The following is a 22,437-nucleotide window of genomic DNA, read 5'->3' as shown; positions in this document are numbered from 1 at the left end:
TAGGAACTCTGATCAATGCAATATCCAGCCAAAAGACTAATGATGAATTATTGCCTCCTGACACAATCATGATGGATTGAGATACATATTAAGACATATATATATCTAGAATTTGTTTTCCATGGAAATGTATAACTAGGTTTTTTTAAGCTGAAGGGAAAGGTGAGAAAATAAATGCTTGATAACTGAAAAAAAGGAAATTTATCCAATGTATTGAGAGAGAGAAAATCATGGAATCTTCAAGGGGCTTAGAAGTCAACCTTCCAAGAATGCGAAAAGTCTTTCTTTACCATTCCTAATAGGTGCACATTTATCACTCACTGTTTAAGTATTCCTGCTTCCCTTTTTAAATTCCCTGGACAAGTTTTGAAAACTGTATTCCCAGTATTATTATACACAAAAGACTCTTCTACTGGCTTCAATTATAGCATCAACTAGATAGTTCCCTTTTATTGCAAAATAGATTTCCCAAATGCTGGAGAGAGCAGCATTTCTTTATGCTGTAGGATCTGGCATTTGTATAAAATAATATTTGACCGTATTCTTGAGAGGCCAGATTCTCTGTTATTAAGGCAAATGATTAATGACCTTAATAACTAATCACAAAAGCTAAGTTAACTAAAAAAGACCCTCCTGAGACACATATATGCTGCCTTCTCCCCACCCTACGCCCCCTCTATGGAAGAGATATTATACCCACTATTGGAGGGAACCTCAGAGAAGAGTTAAGTCAGGGTGATTGAGGGCTAGACCTTAACCATGCCTTCTCTTTTGGTAAACAGCCAGCCTCTAGGACTCCTCCAATCCCTAAGCTAACCACTAGGTCAAACAGGGACTGTTATCTGCCCTGTCATCCTCTCTTTTCCACCTTTTTGATGAAGGAATAAGAATCAAATTGAAACTGCTATTCCTTCTGTGAAGGGCATGGCAAACCACTGTATTTAAAGACTGTTCCTGAGTCTGGAGGCTATGGAAATTCCCCACCATACGGAAAGAAAAACGCTTAATTATTATATGGAATTAAGTACAACAGATAGAGTTAAGGACAGATATCTGAGATAGGTACGGAAAGCAGATACCAACTCAGGCTCATAATTGTCTAAGAGTAGAAAATCCTCCTGATAAAATTTGAGTTAAATATCTCTATTAAAAAAAGGAAAATGAAATACCTCATTGATGGGGAACTTAGCCTTGGTGATAGTTTTGGATTTAGAGCACTTTGTGAAAATCCTAGCTCTGATAGTTACTATCTATATAATCCTGGGCAAGTCACTTAATCTCTATCTGCCTTAGTTTCTCCAACTGTAAAATGTGGATAATAATAGCACCCATTCCCAAGGTTGTCATGAGGATCAAAGGAAATAAGTGCTTTTTTAGCACTGTGCCTATGTAAAAGTTAGCTATTATTGTTATTGTTTAAAATAAGACAGGTTTAAAATTAAAGGTTGGAATAAAATGCATATACCTCCAGAAAATCAGGAGTTGTAAGCATGACTTTGGGTAAAGCATTTAAAGAGAACTAGATAACTTTATTGGAGAAATCCCTTTTTATTTAAAACAAGCAAAAACATTTATAAAAATGGATCATAGAATAGGACATAAAAGGACAAAAAGCAGAAATTCAATTAATATAATCTTTAAGGGAAATATTAATAGTAGGTAGGCTGATGCAGTGGACAGAAGTCCAGGCCTGAAGTCAGGAAAACATGAATTTAAATCTCACCTTAGATGCTTCCTAGATGTGTGACCCCAAGCAAGTCACTTAATTTTATTGGTCTCAGTCTCTTCATCTGTAAAAATGAGCTGGAGAAGGAAATGACAAACCACTCCAATATCTTTGCCAAGAAAACCCCAAAAGGGGTCACAAAGAGTCCGGCCCAACTGACAAATGATTGAACAAGAAGAATAAAAAAGGGAAATATGATCAAAATATGACAAGGATGGCTTATCAAAGACAGTGATAGAAGCGACAATTTTTAAAATGACAATAAAGTAACTACTAGTAAATGTAACCTAAAAGAATACAAAATCTTAAAAATTAAAAATAAAAAAGAATAGAGCAAAAAATGAAGACGTGACAAAACTGTATTAGGAAATAAATAACCCTCAATTACAAACCAACAAAACATAGTATAAAGGCTAATGGATGAAATGAAAGAAAAATTTTAATATTCAAGATTAAAAAAAATCAATTACCTAGAAAGGAATAGACTAAAAATAAATGGACATGTTAAAGAAGTGATCAGACACAAATTTAAAAATTTAATCAGTCCTTTAAAGAAGTGATCCATATGCCATTTTAAATCTTTGTTAATAAAGAAACCATCAACATTTTTTATCAATAACTTGGATAAAAGCAAAGTAGCACACATAATTTTTTTTAATGGCACACACAGCTGGGAGGCACACTGGATGACAGTCAAAATCCAAACAGATACTGGCAGGCTGGAACATTAGGTCAAATCTAATAAGACGTTATTGAATAAGGCTCTATGCAAAATTGTACATTAGAGCTCCAAAAATCAACCTGACAAGTACCAGATGGGTAAGGTGTGACTAAAATACAAGCTAGTCTATCTGGGTGTTTTAGTCAGATGTAAGTTGACCATATTTCAGGAGTTTGTAAAACTCCAGTTAAAACAAAAAAAATTAATGCAAGATTTCAGGCTCAAGGAGGCAGCACAGAGTCCAAGGATGGGGAGTTAAGAATCTCACTGCACTCTGCCCTGATCAATCACATCTGAAGTTCTATGAAATTCTGCACATCACACTGTAGGGAAGACATTGATAGGCTGAGGTTGGGGAAGTGGGGGTGGACTCAGAAAAGTCAAAATCCTAACAAAGCACACCATACCAAGGAACCATCTATGTTTAGCATGCCTGAATTGGTTGAAGTTGCAAATGCAGTTTAAATAAATAAAAAAGGGGGGAAAAAAACAATCCCAAAGTCAAGTGGACTGCCTTGGAAGATAGCAGAGTGAACCTGGTAGCAAGAACTTGGAGCAAGAATGGCGATCTGAGGGGATATTCAGGGGAATTCTTGTTCTGGTATATGAACTCCTGAAGCTAGATGGCTTCTCAAGTCTCTTTCACCTCAGAAAGAAATCCAGTAAAATAACCCAGCTAGAAATCCAAGAGAAACAAGCCAGACAGGGCTATGAGACTGTTGAAATCTTAGGCTAAAACCTAATCTAACAGCTAATCTCTCTCTGTCTCTGTCTCTGTGCCTCTCTCTCAGCTGTACCATCACAGTCTTCCCCATTCCACATCAATCATCATCATCCCATTAGTGTTAAAAATAATATTTAAGTTTTGCAAAGTGTTTTACAAATATTATCACATTTAATCATCACAACAACCCTGGGACAAAGGTTTTATTATCGTCTCCATTCTACAGTGGAGAAAACTCGGGCTAAGAGTCACCCAAAATCACATGGCTAATAAGTGTCTAATAAGGAGTTGAACTTCCCGGCTCAAAATTCTGCACTCAGCTGTTTCACAACTATCTAGAGACTTCGCTCTCTTGTTCAGTTTCCCATTTCCCTCTCTAAATACAGTATTCTTCCATCCTGTTTTTCTTCCTATTATCTACACTAATCCTTCTTTAACCGTTACAATTTTTGACCAAATAAGGTATGGTTTCTTTTTAAAACAGATTTGTTTAGGATTTTAGATCAGTGTCAGCTTCACAAACATTTGCACTAGATGTTTTAAATCCCATCTCGTACACTACTCAAGCTACATCTTCAGCACTGTCTGTCATCTTCAAACAAAACTGAACTAAACCAATTTTCAATTAGCCCCATCTTGTGTCATTTTTTAAAGACTTCATTGAAATGAGAGAAATCTGATTATACTGATTGAAGTATACAATCAACAGAACCATTAGCATAACACGTTCATTTAAAAACATTTTTCTCAAGTCTTATTGCAGAAAATAAAAAGTTTTATGACAATAAAGATAATACATTAAATACACTGAACCAGAACCTCTCCTAAGCTGCCCTCCTCCCAACCCTGGGAGGGAAATTCACCTTTCCATCAAGAAAAGGAAGATTCTTTTACTTAATAAGCTTACTGAGTAGTCTACACCTCCCACCACTTAGAAATGACTTTCAAATGTTTAAGGAGAAGGAGCATAGTGCAGTGCAGAGAGAATGGAGGCTCAGAATCAAAAGTGAAGGTTTAACACCCAGGTTCTGACACCTGCTCAGCTGTGTGACCTTGTCTACACCTGGGAAATGGCTTATTAGGACTGGTGTTATCTGAGAAGGAATGGGCAGGGCAACTATAAAGAATTATGGAAATGCAACTTTTCAAACTCCCTTCTTCCATGAAGTTCTCACAGTCAAAATGCCAACACCTAACCCCAACAACCACTGGAACCAATTCAGAATTCAGTCATGTGTTGCTCTACAAAGATGCAATTACCTACTCACATATATAATTATTATTTATTTATTTTTATGGAGTCTAGAAGTGAAGCAGCCCCAATCCCACCATCGAGTGACACTGGAGTCTAGATCTGCTCTGTTCCTGACCTCGGCCAGTTCACATGTCCTTAGACAACCACCATCATCACCTACACATGGGAGGGTCACCAGATTTAGTCAGCTGCATTTACTGCAGTTTGGAAGTTCTGAGCTTGAGAGATCCTCCATTTTCACCATCCTCTGAAACTAAGATTACAGGAGTGTGTCACCCATGGATACACCACATCCTGGATGTCTCAAAAAAAAGTCTCTTAAGAGCTTTGAAGCACAACATTCCACTAAGTCTTTGGAGAACACCACTAAGTCTTTGGAGAACACCTTGTAAAAAAAAAAAAAAACTTTTCTTTTTTTTTAAAGATCTTTCCCTTCCATCTTAGAATCAATAAATATTCTGTATTGGTTCCAAAGCAGAAGAGCACTAAAGACAAGGCAATAAGGGTTAAGTGACTTGCCCAGGATCACTCAGCTAGGAAGTTGGGACCTCCCATCTCTAGTCCTGATTCTCAATCCACTGAGCCACCCAGAAGTCCCCACATCTTGTTTATTCTTAAGGATCCTTTTCACAACTTTTTGCCCTCAATATTCCCCTTATAGTTTCTGAAAAATTCAGATTATTTTTACTTTCCAATATATATTCAAATAGCACCCAAGACAATACCCTGAGTGCAGTGAGGGCATGCTTATAACTGGTTGATGGGAGGGATCCAAGACTTAGCCCTAGGCTAATGTAATAGGGAAAATAATTTTCTTTAATGGTAAGTTGGGACAAGGGAGAAGAGATGGGGAGGGTAGAGTTTAAACCTCAGGGGGCAGTTCCTGCCAAGCAGAGGCACTTTACTTGTTATGAGAAAACAAAGAGGGCTCGTGCTTGTAATGGTCTGGGATAAAATGGACAACATGGTTCAGTTGATGGAGTTTAGAGAACCTAGGTTCAAATCCCACCTCTGAGGCTTTCTGAATGGCCTTAGGCAAGGTACTTCACTACCCTTGGGTTTTCAGTTTTCTCATCTGTAAAATGAGACAGCATGTGAAAGTTCTGTCCAACTCTAAATCTGTGACCCAATACAGTGGCAAGTGAAAATGGAAACCTGTAAATATTGGGTCTATATCTGCGCCAAGGAAGTTTACTGCTAATGACAGTGAATATAAATATCGTTTATGAATGAGGACAAGTTGAGTAAAACCTTGACAGTGGGAGAAGAGGGAAAGGAGCTTGAGGAATCATTGATTTAGAAGGACAGGTAGCAGCTGGGTGAGAGTAGATACTGGCCTTGGAGCCTAGTAGACCCGAGTCTGAACCTTACATTAGAGGCACTTATTTAGCCTATACAAGTCACTTAAGCACTCAGTCTCAGTTTCTTCATTTGTAAAATTGGGGTAATAATAGTACCTACCTCCAAGGATTACTGTGATGAACAAATGAAAAATAGTGTATGTTTTCCAAACAATATACTTTATAAAATTCAAAGAACTCTATAAATGATAGCTATTATTATTATTACTATCTAATCCAATCTCCTCATTTTATAAATCGGGAATAAATGGCATGAGGCAGGCTTCTAATAAAGTGTCTGAAGTAGGGTTTAACCAGAGTCTGCCTGACTACAAGACTCTTGTCAGCAAAGACTTTTCAATATGTACAAAATCTTTTTTAAAGGGTAGATTTTGTTTTAAATCATGAGTTTAAAAACAGTATCAATACATATTAGGAACTGTTTTCAAAATATGCACATTTATACATTTGTCTATAATGCAAATATGTGTACACACACATATATACACACATATACAGTTTGGGAAATTAATATTGAATCAAAATGATTTTTATGTGAAACTTTTCTCAAACTTTGGGTTCAGAAGGTCAGTCAGCTTCAAAGTCATTTACTCCCGGGCCCCAAGGCATTTACCTGGGCTGGCTTTTATTACAGACAGGGTGGAGACCTCCTCCTTATTTATCTGTAAATAAGAACTCTCTTAGGTAATGAAGTCAATAAGCTCCAGCCGCCATTTTGGACTACAGTGACCCAGTCCAGTGGCAAAGAGGAAGGAGGTGTGTTGGCATCCTTCTGAGACCCGCCTCTTCCTGGGATGAAGTAATGAGGGAGGAGTTAGGCTCTCTAAGTTCACCTCCCTGGTGGCTATTTACCAATCAGAGATGTCTTAGGTGGTCCAAGAGAGAGACTTGATGATGAGGTGGCAAGGGGGACAGAAGACCTGTGCCAAAGTTCATTGGTGCTTTTGGCTCTCTCTTCAGCAGAGCTATCTCTTCTGTTCCACAAACTGTCCTCACTCGCCTGTTCAGATTGCGGAGGAAGGGCACTGGCTAGTTTAGATTTTCTTGGACGGTCAGTTAATAAATAATTCTAAGCACGGAACGTGTGGCTGGACTACAAGCAATACAGGAAGACTTGGACTAGAGTTATACAGAATTAGAGTGTGAATTCACTCTTCCTAACAGTGAGACATCATAGATCTAAAGTATCCAAACATTTTTTATTGCAAGCTACAATAAAAATCTCTAGTCCTAATAGATAATAGCAAGCACCAATGGTATTGCCCTGAAGTGTTTCATTTATACACAAATACTTAGTAAATATTTACTAAATCTGAATGCTAGAAATTACATTACAAGTTGGAGAAAGGGTTCTGTGTTACAATTCGTAAAAAAAAAAAATCTTTACATTCTGTTTTTCAATCAATACCAAGTACCTATTTGAAGACAGAGGACCTGTAAGGGTTAGGCAACTGGAGTTAAGAGACTTGTCCAGGGTCACACAGCTAAGAAGCATCTTGAGGTCATAGATGAACCCAGGATTTCCCATCTCCAGGTCTGGCTCTCTATCCACTGAGCTCCCTAGCTGCCCCTTGTATTAGGATCTCAAGCATACCTCTCCTCCATTTTTCTCCCCTGCCTGATAGTACTCCACAGTATCACCTTATACCACGGTACCAGTCTATGACTGGAGTTTAGACTGACTTCTTCCAAAGCTAATAAGCACCACTTCGAAATCGAGCCAAAGAATCTTCTCTATGTCTAATAGCTGAACACTATACATTTCCTTTGCCTGGCTGAGTTCTGGGCCTCCTTCCCAGTTAATAATCTCAGTAAGATCTTCCCCAAATACTTTTTAACTACATATTTTTTTCATCTACAAAGAAGTTGAGGATATGGTTAGTGACCTCTTCCCCAACCCAAGCTCCTACCCATCCCACATTTTCATCAGGCTGGTTCATTCTTTGGATTGTTGGGAACAAATAATTTTATCCTGAGGTCCAAAATGAAATTCTAGACTAAATCCCGTGGAAAGTAACTGGGGTTTCTTGTTGTAACTTCTAAGTTCTCAAAATGTGAGGTCATCAGCAGATGATCACATCTAGAATATCTAATTGCCCAGAACTAAACAGATTATCTGATAAAGTAGACCCAGAAAGGCAAAAAAGAATCCTTTTGGTGCCCTCCACATCACTACACACTTCTTACAATATCCAGAGGTTGCTCATAAGATGAAAGTTTTACCAAAAGCAAGCAAACAAACAAAAACCCACCATAAAATATGAGCTAGGGATGGCAAGAATTGTACCTTCTAGACACAAGCAATTAAAGAAGAGAGATTAAAGTCTGACCTCACTGTATGCCAGTAAACTGATTTCATGGAAGCCAAGTAACCAGTTTCTCCAAAGGCTGGTTAAAGACAACAATGATCATTTCATTGTTCTGGGTCTTATTTCTCTTACCTGTGAAATGAAGTGGTTGGACTAGATGACCTTTAAAGTAGAGAAGAGTGTAAGAGTGTTGCCTTTTATCACTAGGGAGGCAATACAGAGAAAAAGGCAGAAAATGTGAAATCAGAGGGTCTTCATTCATATCCCAGCTTTTCTCTCTCCTGACTGTAATGATTGTGGGGAAATCACCTTTCAAAAGGAATAATGAAAAACACAGGAGACTTTCAAAAACTTTTGTTTAAGATTCAAACTACTGAAAGCTTGGCCCTTCAAGAATCAAACAATTAAGGGCAGCCAGGTAGCTCAGTGGACTGAGAACTGGGACTAAAGATGAAAGGTCTTGGGTTCAAAAATGACCCCACACACTTTCTAGTTGTATAACACTGGGCAAGTCACCTAACCCCACTTGTCTAGCTCTTAGGGTTCTTCTGCTTTGGAACTAATACTTAGTATCAACTCTAAGATAGAAGGTAAGGGTTTAAAAAAAATCAAACAATTATCAGAAAGAAGTGGTGAACATAAGTCACAGGACAGGTAAATTCTTATCTACCTGCATTTTCTAAAAAGCTGTACTTCTATTAAAATTTACACTATTAAAAAAAAAAACTGATCTCAAATCCTAGCACATGACTTCATAGATTGCTCTAGAATTAGCATAGAAGAGTTTCAAGTTCTAGATGAAGAGATTCTGGATATCTGATACCTATAAAAGTAAGTCAAGTATGCAAACAGAGTCACTCTATGACAAATTTATATTTTAAAAGTTCTATACAGAGTATATCATTCTAATATCAAACATAATGCTTTGGAATCATTTTTTGTTTTTTTCTAAGGTTTTATTTCCTTAATTTTGGATTTCTTCTGCAGTCAAGCATAAAATAAAAACAATATTTTATCAACTATAAGTTTCTATGTCTATATCTACATTCATGTCTAAAGAAATTATGTCATTATCTGAAAGGCTGAGGAAAGTAGAAGGTAGGAAAAAAACCCTGTTAAGCATATTACCTATCTTAAATGGAACTGGAAAGCACAGGAAATATAGTTGCAACCAGGGACCCTCAGGGTATTTCCAGTTGACAATTATATTTATCAAAGCCACTAAAATTCCTGATTGCTCATCAGCCAAAGCTCCACAGTAATGACTACAAAATGCATAACACTAAAACATTTCTTTAAGATTCATTTTTTTCACACTTATGTCATTCCCCTAAAAATATATGTCTCTAAGTATGTACATATTTTTATATATGTATAAAATGTCTGTGTCTTTGTCTATGTCTATGTCTATGTTAGGACTTTGGGGCTAGGATGGATACTTGAAAGGAAGTAAGCTACCGGGCTCCTATATAACTATTTAGAAAAATCCTAAAGTTTGCAACAGGTTGAAAAATGATTTAAAAATCTAATTTGAAACTAAAATAAATAATATATTTCATCCCAGATCTGGACAAAAAGTCAGCAAAAATGCAACAGGAAAAGGATTTATGTTGCTTAATTTGTTACAAGGGGGTTCTTTTTTCTCTCTTAGGCTTTAATTGGGGTTAGAAATAGTGATGGCAAAAAGGAGGAGGAAGTGGGCTATTATAACTTCTTTTTTTAATGAACAGAAGGAAATTCAGTAAAAAGTAGTGTGTAGAGTTGTTTTTTTTTAAATCAAAAAGGATGAAATTAATTGTTTCACTTAGGATTCATTCTTTGTGTTCTACTGCGTGGGAAGGAAATCAATTAACAAACCAGTCATACTTACTAGCCAACTAGCAAAAACTTGCAAGGATATTTGGATGGGGAGAAAGGCACCAGATGAGCTAGAGAAAAATATTATTTTAAAAAGGATCTGTAGGAAAATAAAACATTTTAAAAATTAAATTAAAAGAGGGTCTGAAAATTTGTGTCTTAAAGCTCTGCCTCAGGAGAAAGTTGGCAGTATCAGGTGTCATGGAGCCAGAAAAAGGGGAGGCAGGCGTTGTTTAAGGGGTGTAGCTTCCAAGATATTTTTAGAACTGCCATTCACTCCATAAGATGCTAAAAAAACAACTGGATAAGTAAGTTACACATCATAGAAATACACATGATGTCAAAGATCAGAAGGGAAGACCTTTGGGTAGAGTACAAAGTAAACATGTCTTAGTCTTTGTTTAACCCCCCCCCCAAAAAAAAAGGAAGGAAAAGGAAAAGAAAACGCTCTTTGGATGTTTAAGTTGAGGATTTTAAAAATAAAAAAAATTTAGACCATCCATTATTGGAGGCATCTCATGCTTTTTTTTACAGAATCAAATCAAATTTCTTAGCTTGACATTCAATGCCCTACACTGTCTGGTCACAACTTGCTTGTCCTGTTCTCTTCCCCTTTGCCCTAGCTTTATATTCCCCATAATATTCCAGCCATTTTGGTCTGATGATTAGCTTTCACCATCCTTCCTCCAGGCATCTTCTTAAGACATTCATAATAATAATGTCCACAACTTCCCTTTGCATCTATCCAACCTTCAAGTCCTATCCAACCTTCAAGTCCTTACCTAGTCATTCTCTAGATGCCCTAAGTCCAAAATGATCTCCCCGCTTGCTGAATACCTACCACATTTGTTGTTAATATTACTCCTTCTATCCTATCCTACTTTATGAAAAGATAAGCCATATGCACACATACACATAAACACATGTCCTGTCTTCCCAAGGAGAATGTAAGCTCCTTCGTATAATCTTGGCAACAGAAAAGGTCTCAAAGTTCATTTAGTCCAAACCATATATTGAAACAGAAATCTCTTTCTGTATTCCAGACAAACTCATGCAGCCTAGCCTTTGCCTGAAGACCCATAATCTCTTATTCCATTTTTGAAATCTAGTTAAGGCATTTTCCTTACATGCAATGGGAACTTGCTCTCTGAAGCTTCCACCTCATTTCTTTTCTCATCTCTCTGAAGCCAAGCATTAGGAGGAGCTAATTCATTCACCAATAAGCATTTATTTAGCGCCTATTATGTACCATGCATGGAATTATAAGAATAAAGGAAAATAAATGGGGGGAAGGTGAATAGTTCTTGCCCTGAAGAAGCATTATTGCCTAGCCATACATATTTCTTATTCAAATTCAATCTAATCATTCTCTCCTGGCTAAAAAACTCCACTCCAGTTGATTTTTTCACTTTGTAAAAACTTTCACTGGCTGCTGATCAATGACTTGAAAGGATTGCATTTGTAATACTACCTTTAAAATCATCCAAATAACAAGGTTTTGAGGTAGACACAACTATTTTGACATGGCGCCCATCACGAAAAAGTCTAATGGAGATAGATTGGGGGGGGGGGGCGCCAAGGGAGAAGACTTCCTTTTGGACCAGACCTCCCCTCCTTCTTGGTCTAAGAAAGTGTCATCTAGAAAATTAAATTTAAAATGTATTATTCAAATTTCACAAAACTAAAAAAATGTACGGGGAGGAGAAGGAAGTCGAAGGAAAATATAGAATTCAAAATGTTAGAAAATGAAAGCCAAAAATTGTTTCTACATGTAATTGGAAGAAAAAAAATAAAGCATTACTGAAGATGTAGGAAAAAAGAAACAACTGAGTATAAAAAAAATTTCAAAAATTACAATTTCAAATGATGTTTTTTGGGTAAGTTTGTAGCCTGTAGTTATACTACTGAAGCTCAAAACTGCAGTAAGACTTTTGGGATACCCGTGTATCTAAAATAGAGAATTTGCAATGGTGTAAAAGTCGTCTCTCATTGGTACTGAGTTCTAAAAAATTTGAGTAGGCACATGCTAGGAGGAGACAGGAACTGCATCCTGATCTGCCTTCAGGAAGGTCAGCTTCTGAAAGAACAAATGAGTTGATATAAACATATGACCTGAGAAAAAAAGTAATTTATCCTCTTCTTATTTCCCTATGACCACTGAGTACATCATTATTTGGCAGTTCAAAAAGAGGTAAATGTTCAGTTATTTTAAAACAAAAAACAAAATGAAACAAATTCCTTTGTTCAATTGGGCTTTTTTGGGCATCTGTTTTCATACTTCCTGGTTTATTTTTTTTTTTTACTAAGAGGAAGCGGAAAAAGTCACAGGATAAAGGAACTTGGCAGCTTTTATTTCTATCCCAGAAAGAACCAGGAAGTAGCCAAACTCCCTCAAGAAAGAGCTTGCCGACTATCCAGGCCACAGCTGCCTGATTTACAAAGATAACATTCTATACCTCTGGGACTTCACATGGCATCTGGTGGGGGAAAAAATCATGCCCTAAACTTTCATAGTAGAGCATTTCATTGGTTTAGCATATCATCCTGTCTTAAAAAAAGAAAAAAAAAGTTCAGGTAGTATTTGTTCATTGGCATTAATACTGTATAAACAACAATAAAGACCACCAAAAATGCAATAGCAATGTGGGTTCTCTTTATAGGACATGTGGAAAACAGTTTTTTATTGATAAGAGTCAGCTTCATCCACAAATAAAAAATAGTCCTGTTGGCATCCACATGAAGATTTATAGAGTTCTTATTAAAAAAATAAGATTTAGAACTTCATGTCATTCAAACTTTTAGTATAAGAGTTTTTGTTTTTCTTTCTGAAGGTAATTTCTAAAAGAGGAAATGAAAGTGTGTTTATTATTTCTGGTTTTTTGCTATCATTTTCCTATAAGAAGGTTCTTTAATAATGCATTAAGTTGATCTTTAGGAAAAATCTTTAGGGAATCCTAGAAAGGAAGAAAAAACACAAACACAAGAAAAGTAAGAATCTGACTTTGCATTGAGAACTTCATGACATGGGAAAACAAATTAAAGGAGTACCCTGATTTCAGGAGCTCCCCAGCTCACATAGCAGTGACTCAATACTTGCTAACTGATTGATCTCCAAATTTACATTCTGGTGTTACTTCTTTGGAAAGAAACTTTAGCCTCCACTTCCTGGGAGTAGAGGGGAGAGAGTCATAGACACAAGACAGCTGCATGAACTTAGAAAGGAATATAAAGACTCCCTTTCCATTCTTAGAACCCTGAACCTATGTAGAGATTGGAAAAAAAACCATGGTCTAGTGGTCCACATGCTTATATTTTAAAAGACTAACACCAATCAGAAACACTGAAAACAGGGTCAATTGATAAATTAGAGTTCTCTTTACATGGCCATAGCAGAGCTCATTTTGTATTAGTTTAAATACCTTCCATACCTTGATTTAAAGGTGCTAATACATCAAAGTGTAGTCAGGTCTAATTTCTTTTGTACATTTCCATTCATGAATCCACCATGGAAGAATTTCTAACAAGTCAATTAGTCTCAACAATAAAATTGTAAATAAAAGCACGTCATGCATTTATTCAATATTCTCTTACTACAGGCAATTATATTTTGGTTTGACCTTTTACTAGTGACATCTACATAATATCTATCCTTAACCTTACCTTCAGTTTCTTACTTGCATTATCCTATACAAGCTCTGTTTTATGATGAGTGAAAAGAAATACTATTAAATCAACTCCCTGGAACAAAAAAAAAATCCTCCAGTAAATTTAAATGGTTGGCTACCACAGAAATTAGAAGCCTTAGAACATCTCTAAGAGGAGAGGGAAAAAAGGAGAGCTAAGTTTTTGACCCAAAAGGATTAGCTGAACAGATAAAACTCTTGAAAGGGAAAAGGAAACCCAGTAGTGTTAATAGCACTCCAGCTGTTAATAGAGCCCCAGATGGAAGCTGCTTCTGGGACTACAGCTGCTGCAGCTTGGCATACAGACATTCTTGGTCCCTTCGCTTGGCAAATGTGCTTCTCTGATTTGAAGATTGGAACTGACCTAGAAGACTCCAGGTATGATGCAGAGTAGGCTTTGATGAAGCTAAGAAAAGAGTCTGGTATGGTTCTGCCAAGGATGCCAGTTTTCTCCAAAAAGTGCCTGTGTTTCAAGTTTGATTTTTAAGAGCTCTAAGGGATCTTAAACATCATATATCTAATTGTCATTTTACAGATGAAAAACTGAGAGCAAGTGAAATGATCTTCTCAAAAGTTAGTCAAATGGCAGAGCCAGGTCATTTAAAACATTAGACCTCTGATTCTCAGTACTGTGCTTCTGCCAACTCATTACCAGCTTTAAAATTCATCTCAGTTTCTAAATATTTCTAAAACACTCAATGTGGAAAAGTTTTATTATGTACATTTGAGGCTCAAAAGGGGAAAAAAGTTGAGACATAAGAGGGAAATAAGATCATATAAAAATGTAGACTATTCCTCCAAGGAATAATACTGAATAATATTAAGGAAATTTCTTCAACGATAATAAAAATAAAACTAAAGCTAAATAAAATGTAAAGTTGGGGATGTATTATAGGGGAAATGCCCATTTTCCATATTACTCTGCTAAAAGAGGTCAGAGGGGACAGCAGCTTTATTGCCATTTCCTGAGATGACACTACAAACTGTCCAGAAGCCCAGAGAAATGTTTAATTTGCACCAAGAGAAGTAGATCACCAACACCATTGGGGAAATGCTCTAATTAGTTTGCAAGCAGATCATTGTGCAGGTAGAAGGAAAAATAAGGCCAGTCTGGTTTAACAAACAATGATATCTGTTCTTTCCCTACTATGAGCCCATTGATAAGGAGTTAGCCATTGGTGTCATGGAAAATAAATCTCAAGTCAGAGACTGGGCTACCCAGCTCATGCTCCCTGGGGGTACTGTGTGGCTTGGGGGCAGTTGGGGGGTAGGATGGGCCACTCCATGTAAGGTTGTGGGTGAAGTCATTCAGTTTCATAGGTTTTTCTAACCATGAAACATGTTAACGTTTCTGAAAGTCAATGGGCATTTAGAAATGAAAAAAAAAAGCTAAATAGTAATAAAAATAAAGTTCTACGTAAATTAACCTGGCAGCTAGTTTATGCAATTAATGGCCAGTGAACAAGAGAGCTGTTCTTCAACCACTCCATCTGTCTCGGTTCCTTTCCCCAAGCCTCAATTGTATGATCTCCTCTTACTCCCACCTTTTAAAGGATATCAAATTCTTCTTCAAAATGCAGCCTAAGGACCACCTCTTACATGAAGCTTTTTTTGATTCATTCCAGTGACTTATTATACATATGCTTATCTCCCCACAGAAAAAGTAAGATTCTGGAGAGCAGAGATTATTTCCTTTTTATATATGATTCCTCAAAGCTTATCATGTTATAGGTGTTTACTAAATCCTTGTTGATTGATGATTTTTGTAGATTACTATAGGATTTTTCAAGTATCATTGGAAAATTTAGGCAATGTTGTAGTCTTTCCTGGTAGGACCTACTACATCCTCTTCTATAATGTCATCAATGGAAGAGAAGAGATAAAGAGGGGAGAGGGCAGGAGTATCAGGAGGGTATATATATATATACATATATATATATATATATTTTTTTTTTTAATATATAAAATCAGGAAAGATGTATGGACCAAAGTTTCCGGTGGGTAGATTTCAAGATCTTTGAACTTAGGATGGGGGGAAAAACATATCTTCATTTTAATAAGATTGTTTTCCTCTATAATCCTAAGTATTTTATTTTATGAATTTCAAAACATGATTCTGAAAAGGGTTCCATGGGCTTCACTAGACTGCCAAAAGGACCCATGACATGAAAAAAGGTTAAACTCCCTACTCTGGAGTTATGCCCTACCAGAGCCTATATCCAGCAGGGCACAAGAACGAGAAGAATAAGTGATGATAAGCTTTTTGCTCACATCTTGCCCGACTAAGTCCTACCAGCTGAACTTCCTCTTCCCTTCCCATCCTGAGGGGATGGTTCCTGGCAGTAGGCAGTAGACAAAGTCGGCAGTTGTCGCAAACTTGAAACAACAAAGCAATAGCCTTCCAAAGTTACAGGTGGGAAAATTACAAGTTCTCATCTGTGTAATTTTGCTTTGTTAGCACTCCATAAAAGCATAAAGAGCTATAAAAAATGTGAGCTATGATTAAAATTATTATTAGCATTTTCTCTGTCAGAAGACAGAATGTGTCAGCAAGAGGATGTTTTGGGTACTCTTGTAAATATGAGGGTTTTTTCCAGCCATTAGACAGGCAGGCATCACCATTAATATGTGCATCCATTTGACAAGAACACACACACCCAGAAATGGAAAAGATAGAAGGAATTTTTAAATACTTTCCTACTTTTCCCTTTAGAAGGTTAAAGCCCCTTATTGAATTATATTAGGGCCAGAAGGGCCATAGTGGTTCTCTAGTCCAATTATCTGATTTTACAGATGTCAGAGCATTACAGAACAGATGTCAAGATTACGTTGTTAATTCGTGGCAGAACCAGGACTACGGTCTCTAACTTCCTAATCCAGCGCTCTTTCTGTCATGCCTGACAAGCCAAAACATAATAAAAGAAAGTTAATCTGCAGACCTGAGAACTGTTCTGAAAATCTGCTGAAATGATGGGAGATATAGACAACACATCCGAGAGGAACCTGGTCAAGGTTACTTCATTAATGGTCAATGTGTCCTGGCACTGATAGATAGAAAATAAACATCTTTGGTGATATTACACGTGGGATTTTGTTCTTTCATTGATGACATCTCCCTGATAAAATGTGAGCTCATGTTACCTGGCTGGTCCATTAACACCAACCAGAATGATCAGTTGGCCAGTTTGGGAGCATCTGGGCTCTACAACTTTGGATGCCACCTTTTAAAAGGAGAGACAGCCATGACAAAAACCAGAGCTGAGGTCAGATCACATGCAGATTTTCTCTTCTCTGGAGAGAAACCTGCTCCAACCTTTCAGGGAATGATGTGAATCAGGAAAACACCTCGCCCTAGGAAAGGAGTGAAGCAGGTATTCCTAGAGAGGTCACTGGACGGATGCAGCAACTAAGCCATGAGGAGTTCCTGGGCTAAACCAGAAGGATGGCAGAGGGGTAGAGGCAGAGCAACAAGCTGGAGATTCTGAACAGAGAAATCTTCTAGCCAAAGCTAGATACTGAAAAGAGTTCCAGGAAAATGCTAAGCTCCTAAAGCAAGTCTCTGGGAAGAAGAGGAAAAGTCTCTAGGACTCATTGGTTCCAAACAGATTCTCAATTGCTTTTTCCTTTTGGGGAAGGTTCAGCCCTAGGTGTGTGTGTGTGTGTGTGTGTGTGTGTGTGTGTGTGTGTGTGTGTGTGTGTGTGTGTGTGTGTACCAGAAGTCCAATGGCTATCTGGAACCTAGGAGGAAGTGGCTGCCCATTAGAGAAGGGAGTGGCTTTGACCGTTTATGAGCATGGGTCCAAGTCTTTCCTTTCTCTGCTGCACAAAATAAAGCCTGTCCTGAACGTCTATATTAAGAGCCTAAATATTTATATGAAAACTGATGTTCCTTTATTCTTTTTTGTAGTTTTAGACATTACCAGCATCTTATAAACACATTTCTATAGCCCTCTAAGGTTTGCAAAGTGCTTTATATAGTCTCATTTTGTCCATAGTAATCCTGGGAGTTAAGTGTGATAATTATCTGTGTTTTACATAAGAACATAATGGACATATACCCAGCTTATATGAATGTTCTGCTCACCAAACTTCAATTCACTTAATAAATATCTAATTGCTCTTGGACGGAATAGAGCAAGGAGGAGTGGAGGAAGGGGAGAGATTAGTAACAAAGAAGAGGAGTAGTTAGACAATATGACCTTAAGTTAACCTCATTTTTAAAAAAAATTTAAGTGCTTACACCATTATGGTGGCCCCATTATTTCCATAGGGCCAGCTAGGTAGTGCAGTGGACAGAGTGCTGAGCCTGGAGTCAGGGAGACCCTTGTTCCTGAGTTCAAATGTGGCCTCAGACACTTCCTAGCTGGGTAACTCTGGGCAAGTCACTTAATTCTGCTCACTTCAGTTTCCTCATCTATAAGATGGAGGAAGGAAATAGTAAACCACTCCAGCATGTGAGCCAAGAAAGCCCCAAATGGAGTCATGAAGAATTGGACACAATTGAAACAAATGATTAACAACAACATTTCCTGTACAAGATAACTACCAAGACAAGGTATGGGTGGGTTGCCATCTGTACAGCTGGAGAGAACTACCACATTAAAAAGATCATGGATTCAATGGATTATTGATCATAGCAAAAGTCACAGATGGACTATAATGCAGGGCATAACTAAGGGTGGAGGTAGGCAAGGAACGACACTTCATTCAATTGAATAGAAGTTAAAGAAAGAAAGAAGTCTTAGAAGGAAGAGACAATTATGGAACCTCATCAAAGGAAGAATGCCCCACCCCAAAATGTCAGATCTGCTAAAAGGAGTTATTTATTTAATCTTTTGTCCAATGTCTTTTGTCAATATTTTATGTTTACAAAACATCATATTGGCAGATGTTTGAGAAGAACAACAGAAAATGAATACTCAGAAGTAATCTCTGTCTAAAGGAAATTAGCATCCATACAGCATTCCTAGAATATAAATGTACATATTATTTAAGGAAGGAAGGGGGGGAAAGAACCAGATTTATTCTCTCCCTTGTTTCCAAGTGAATGAACTAACCAGAAAAGATGGCTTAAATTTCCACTAACATTCTTTTCTAAAGCCCAGTTGAGCTTTACCAATAACTCAAAATGTTAATCCCCATATTTCAATAAGTACCATCAAAGGTAGGTTTTCATCATATATTCTCATATTCTTTCTTAGTTTTTTCCTTTTCTTTTTTAAACATTTTTATTAACAGCTTAAAAGTTAAACATGAATATTTCCATATGAAAATGGATGAAAGGATTGCATGTGAAACTATAATCCTGCCATTTAGAGCTCCCTTTTAAAAAAAATATGCAAAATTTATCATGTTAAGTATCAACATTATTTTTGTCTTTGTCACTTTCTGAACCTTCCTGTCTTTTATGTATTTTTAAAACATGTTGAATTCCCCAGCTGAAAAATGGTCAAAGAATACAAACAGCCAATTCTCAGAGGAAGAAGTAAAAACTATCCATCGTCATGTGAAAAAAGATTCACATCATTATTGATGAGAAAAATGCAAATTAAAACTCTTAAGATTCCACTTCACAGGGGGCAGCTGGGTAGCTCAGTGGATTGAGAGCCAGGCCTAGAGAAGGGAGATCCTAGGTTCAAATCTGGCCTCAGACACTTCCCAGCTGTGTGACCAGTTGACCTCCATTGCCTAGCCTTACCATTCTTCTGCCTTGGAACCAATACACAGTATTGACTCCAAGATGGAAGGTAAGGGTTTAAAAAAAAAAAAGAGATTCCACTTCACACCTGTCAGATTGGCTAACATGACCAAAAAGGAAAATGATAAAAGCTGAAGGGGATGTAGGAAAGTTGGGACACTAATACACTATTGGTGAAACTGTGAACTGATACAACCATTCTGAAGTGCCATATGGACCCAGATTCAAAGTCCACAAAACTATGTGTAGATAGACTCAGTAATATCACTACTGGGTCTGTATCCCAAAGAGATCACAGATAAGGGAAAAGGGCCTACCTGGACCAAAATATTTTTGAAAGCTCTTTCTGTAGCAGCAAAAACTGGAAACAGAGGTTGTCCATCACATGAGGGAGAATGAACAAGTTGTGGTATATAGGTGTAATGGAATACTCTTGTGCCATAATGAAAGATGAACAAGATAAGTTGAGAAAAACCTGGAAAAACTTGTTTGAACTGATGCAAAGTGAAGTAAGTATAACCAGGAGAATAATGTATACAATTACAGAAATAATATACAATGATCAACTGCGAAGGACTAAACTGTTATCAGCAAAGAAGTATCTAAAATAACCACAAGGGACTCATAAAAGCAAAAACCAAAAGCTATCCAAAGAAGGAGCTATTGGAATCCGAGTGCAGATCAAAACATGCTATCTTCCACTATATTTCCTTCATGAGTTTTTTTTTATTATATATGTCATATGTCTTCTTTCATAATATGGAAATATATATTATATAAAAGTACAGGTATAACCTATATCAGACTATTCACTGTCTCAGAAAGGAGGGAAAGACAAGGAGAGAAAAAAAAATCTGAATTTTAAAATATCAAAAACCAATTGTCAAAAGTGTTTCTACATGTAACTCAAAAAAAATTTTTTTTAAAGAAAGATAAAATATGTTGGATACTCATTTCTTTACTTTTTTTCACTAAGCCCAACTTTCCTCCATGACATTCTCCTTTCCTCAAATAGCAAATAAATGTGCTCAAAGAAAACACATTTGTGGGTCATGTTTGAAAATGTCTATTTCATTCTAAAGTTCGAGTCCATCCTCACTCTACCAAGAGATGATCAATATACATCATCATTATTCTGCCGGGGTCATGATTGACGAGTCATTGCGCTTAATTCTAATAAATTCTTGTGGATTACTGATTGAATCCAACCCAAGATGCCTGATTCCATGTCCAATTCCCTCACCACCACCCCTAAAAGTTCCTTTTTCCCTGTCACTGCTTTCTTTGCTTAAGCTCCAATTCACTTTACTTAACCTAATCTCACTTTACGTCCTGTGCTTCAAAGATTCTACTTTTCCATTCTCTATTCCCATTTCAGAGCAGAGTATGAAAATAACATGGGGCCTGATCTATTCTCAGAATACTCTAGAGAGACAGAGTATTTTCTCCAGGAAAAACAACAACATAAAAAGGGAACAAGATGCCCTTTAGAGTGAGATGAATATAGTTTGTACCTATATCAAAATCTTTCATTAGCTGAATTCGAACCTGGACAAGAATAGGAACAGGGCCACCTAGAGAAATGGAAGAAACTTCCCAAACTTTAAAAAGTTTTTGCTCTTCAATTTTCTACAATGGAGAGTAGCATAAATATGGAATTTTAGTTCAGCAGTATCTTACTTTTGGTTTTATACTCTAAGACAAAATTTGTGTTGTGTTGAATAGATTAACCGTAAAGGATGTTTACAACCCAATAATTTTCAATTAAGAAACAAGAAAGTGATCCTTATACAAGGGGTAACCAATTCAGGCCAATTACTGAAACATATTTCCAAGGGACAAACCAGACAATACGGTCAGTACTGCTATATTTAGAGTTAGAAAACCTGTATTCTCAATAGCTATATTCTGTAGCTCAGGAGCAGGTGAGAGATTTCCTCACTAAGCCAGACCAATTCATCTTCTTCTCCTTTTTAGTAAAATGCAAATGAGATTGATTGGCGATCATTTTTCTCATCTTATTTAGAATGTTCAATGTGCCACAGATAGAAAAGTGAGGTGTAAAGCAGGAAATTATAAAATTTTATTTATTCAGATTTCACTGAATTAGGCGAAAACCCAATTTTTAAAACAAATCAGTGAATCTCTGCAGCTAAAGTATAACTAGGAATTTTTAATTTAAAAAAGGGGGTAAAGGGGGACTAAAAGTTAGATCTCCCTATTTCACTAAGGCTGAAAGTGCTACTCAAAAGTCTAGTCCTATTCTGATGATCAAGGCAGCCTTAACCTACTCTGTTTTCCAACTTAAGCAGGTTCACCTTTCCTCAGAAAACCTGATGCCACCCCATCCCTGCCCATTCTCAGTAGCTCACCATATTAATGCCAAACTTAGTACTGTCACCTGAACAGCCTAGCCCACTCTAGCTTAGACCTCCTGAGCTCAAATTATCAGCCAGTCTGTTACTCTGGCAGCCAGGATTACAGATCTGCGTCCTGAAGCCCAGCAAAATTATTGTAATCAAGGTGAAAAGCTTGGGCACAGAGGACAACTGAAAAAAATCACCTCCTTCCCCTTCATAATATGCCTAAATTGCCATACCCAATTAATAAGTTGGCTTGTTTTGGACAAGTGCTTCACACTTGCTCCCGCATCCTAAAATACACTCTCTGTCCAAAGGGATGGCTTGTTGGGTCTAGAGATGGATGAGGAAAGACAGGGAAGTAAGAGAATATATGCAGAGATTCATGTAATGTTTTTTTTAAAAAGGCATCAATAAAAAAATGAAACACAAGTTGTTTGATGCAACCCAGACAAATTTTCTCTGAACATGAAATTTATGAAGAGGCACCACAATGAATCTAATGTTGCAAAGAAAATCTTATGAAGTGATGTGAGAACAAATAGGACGGCACGTATGACACCAAACACAAAATTTAGCCAAGGACTAATTAGGTAGGCCAGCTACCCGCAGGGCCAATTTGTGGTTCCTGAGGCACAGAAGACTCTCTGGAGGGTCTGATATGGGCTAATCAACTGCCATCAAAACTGAATGAGAACACTAGGAAAGAAAAATTGAGAGGGAGGAAAGGGGCAGAAAGAAAA

General features: G+C 37.1%; 1 protein-coding gene across 5 annotated transcripts in view; it reads right to left on the bottom strand.

The window, feature by feature from the left end:
- ETV6 (ETS variant transcription factor 6) overlaps positions 1-22,437 on the bottom strand; it is a 326,203-nt gene that overhangs the window by 242,571 nt on the left and 61,195 nt on the right. The window contains exon 1 of one of the 5 annotated variants that reach the window (XM_056799157.1): positions 6,640-7,605. The exons of 3 other annotated variants lie outside the window; for them this stretch is intronic. The gene's annotated coding sequence lies outside the window, so the exon portion shown is untranslated. One more of the 5 variants, XM_016425935.2, reaches the window with a different exon arrangement.

Source organism: Monodelphis domestica, chromosome 5, assembly GCF_027887165.1.
Source record: "Monodelphis domestica isolate mMonDom1 chromosome 5, mMonDom1.pri, whole genome shotgun sequence".
Taxonomy (NCBI): domain Eukaryota; kingdom Metazoa; phylum Chordata; class Mammalia; order Didelphimorphia; family Didelphidae; genus Monodelphis; species Monodelphis domestica.
The sequence above is the reverse complement of the archived record's forward strand: the minus strand, read 5'-3'. Positions and strand labels throughout refer to the sequence as shown.